Raw genomic sequence first — 2,482 nt, forward strand, 5'->3', positions numbered from 1 at the left:
GCCCTTAAGAGCGGCTGGGGGGGGCCCTTTTGCCTACCTATTGTGGAGGAGGAGCTGCACATGAAATTAGATATCATTTTAAACAAAATGTTCTGTACAAAAGATGATGTAAAAAATGAAGAAAGCCATTTCAGTTGTACACATAAATTCTTTGAGATTATAACCAAATTGACAATTTACAGATTATCCTATAAAGGAAAAAATTCAGATTCAAATAAATGAAACTTTTGCAAATAGTTTATTCTTTTTACATAAATGCTGTTATAAAATTAAAGCTTTAGCTGTGAAGGAATTTCTAAGGAATACAATATTCATTAATTGAGCATTTACTTGTAAATGTTAAATGGTGTTAAAGGTGTGATGTGAGTAAATCATCATCATCGTTTAACGTCCGCTTTCCATGCTAGCATGGGTTGGACGATTTGACTGAGGACTGGTGAACCAGATGGCTACACCAGGCTCCAACCTGATTTGGCAGAGTTTCTACAGCTGGATGCCCTTCCTAACGCCAACCACTCCGAGAGTGTAGTGGGTGCTTTTACGTGTCACCGGCACGAAGGCCAGTCAGGCGATACTGGCAACGGCCACGCTCAAATGATATATTTTACGTGCCACCAGCACAGGAAACAGTCCAGCGGCACTGGCAACGATCTCACTCGAATGTCTTTACACGTGCCACTGGCACAAGTGCCAGGAAGGTGACGCAGGGCACAGGTGCCATCACAGTTTCGCTTTCGTTTGCCCCAACAGGTCTTCGCAAGCTGAGTTGCGTGTCCAATGAAGGAGACGATATTGGCATGGGTGCCAGTCGTCGAATTTAGTTCGATTTCAATTTCACTTGCCTTAACAGGTCTTCGCAAGCAGAGTTTAGTGTCCAATGAAGGAAAGGTACACATAAGTGGGCTGGCTACACCCCTGGCAGAGGCCTTGGATTTAGGTCTAACTTGGCTTGCCGGGTCTTCTCACGCACAGCATATTTCCAAAGGTCTCGGTCAGAAGTCATTGCCTCGGTGAGGCCCAATGTTCGAAGGTCGTGCGTCACCACCTCATCCCAGGTCTTCCTGGGCCTACCTCTTCCACAGGTTCCCTCAACTGCTAGGGTGTGGCACTTTTTCACACAGCTATCCTCATCCATTCTCACCACATGACCATACCAGTGCAATCGTCTCCCTTGCACACCATAGCTGAAGCTTCTTAGGTTCAACTTTTCTCTCAAGGTACTTACACTCTGTCTAGTATGCACACTGACATTACACATCCATCAGAGCATACTGGCTTCATTCCTTGCGAGCCTACGAATGTCTTCAGCAGTCACGGCCCATGTTTCACTGCCATGAAGCATGGCTGTTTGTACACATGCAGAGGTAAGAGCTCTCTGAACTTTGCCCAGGCTATTCTTATTCTAGCAGCTACACTTTCAGTGCACCCTCCCCCACTACTAACTTGGTCACCTAGATAGCGAAAGCTATCAACTACGTCTAGTTTTTCTCCCTAGAATGTGGCAAAAGTTGTTTTCTGCACATTTACAGTGTTTATTGCTCCTGAACATCTGCTACATGCAAAAACTAACTTCCGAGTTAACCTTCGAATAAAGTTATTCTGTTTATTATATGTGTGCAACACCTGTATGTCCTACTTTGACAGCAATTGGTATAAGTAAACTCATCAATGGATCTGAAAATCATATATATTCATGTATAATATTTACATACGTATATGGTGCATTCACCTGAGCTAAGAAATCTCGGAAAAAGTGTCATATATAATACAATATGTATGCTGGTGCTAAAATAATTGTCTTTGTTTAGTTATACATGCACACACACACACACACACACGCAAATGCGCATGCACACACACACATGCGCATGTGCACACACACACATGTACATATCTCAAAATCCACAATTATTTTTACACCAAGTTAGTGTTCATGCATAAAGCACACTCTTAATTTTAAAGCTTAAAGATCAGTAGGGAAATATCTATTATATACAAATATAAATATCGTAATACAAAAACCTATTCAAAAATAGCTAAAAACTACAAAACATGTATTGTAATTTATGCTTATTTCTATGCTAAATTTTCCCAGCATTCTAACATTTGCCACCATTTGCCAGCATTTCTGAAAGATTATCCCAGCATTTTCATTTGAGTTAGATGACACTGCTGCATACCCCATGTGGAACAGTACCAATACTGATTGCATTACTAGATATACCAATGAGAAAAATAATTAAAAAATGTATTTGATCAACAGACCTTACAAAAAACAAATACACTATAAATAGTGCACTACATTTACTAAATCACATGAAAATCACATGAAATCACATGAAAAAGATTAAATCAAATGCAGATATTCTGTGACAGTGAGTCTAATCTATCATAATTACAGCAATCACTCAGGGTGTTTTATATATATATATATATATATATATGTGTGTGTGTGTGTGTGTGTATTTATATTTATATAACG

General features: G+C 39.8%; 1 protein-coding gene across 1 annotated transcript in view; it reads right to left on the reverse strand.

Annotated features, from left to right (window-relative positions):
- Positions 1 to 2,482, reverse strand: part of LOC106867865 (uncharacterized) — a 50,172-nt gene that overhangs the window by 38,376 nt on the left and 9,314 nt on the right. The gene's annotated exons all lie outside the window — the stretch shown is intronic.

Source organism: Octopus bimaculoides, chromosome 5 (genome assembly GCF_001194135.2).
Source record: "Octopus bimaculoides isolate UCB-OBI-ISO-001 chromosome 5, ASM119413v2, whole genome shotgun sequence".
NCBI lineage: Eukaryota > Metazoa > Mollusca > Cephalopoda > Octopoda > Octopodidae > Octopus > Octopus bimaculoides.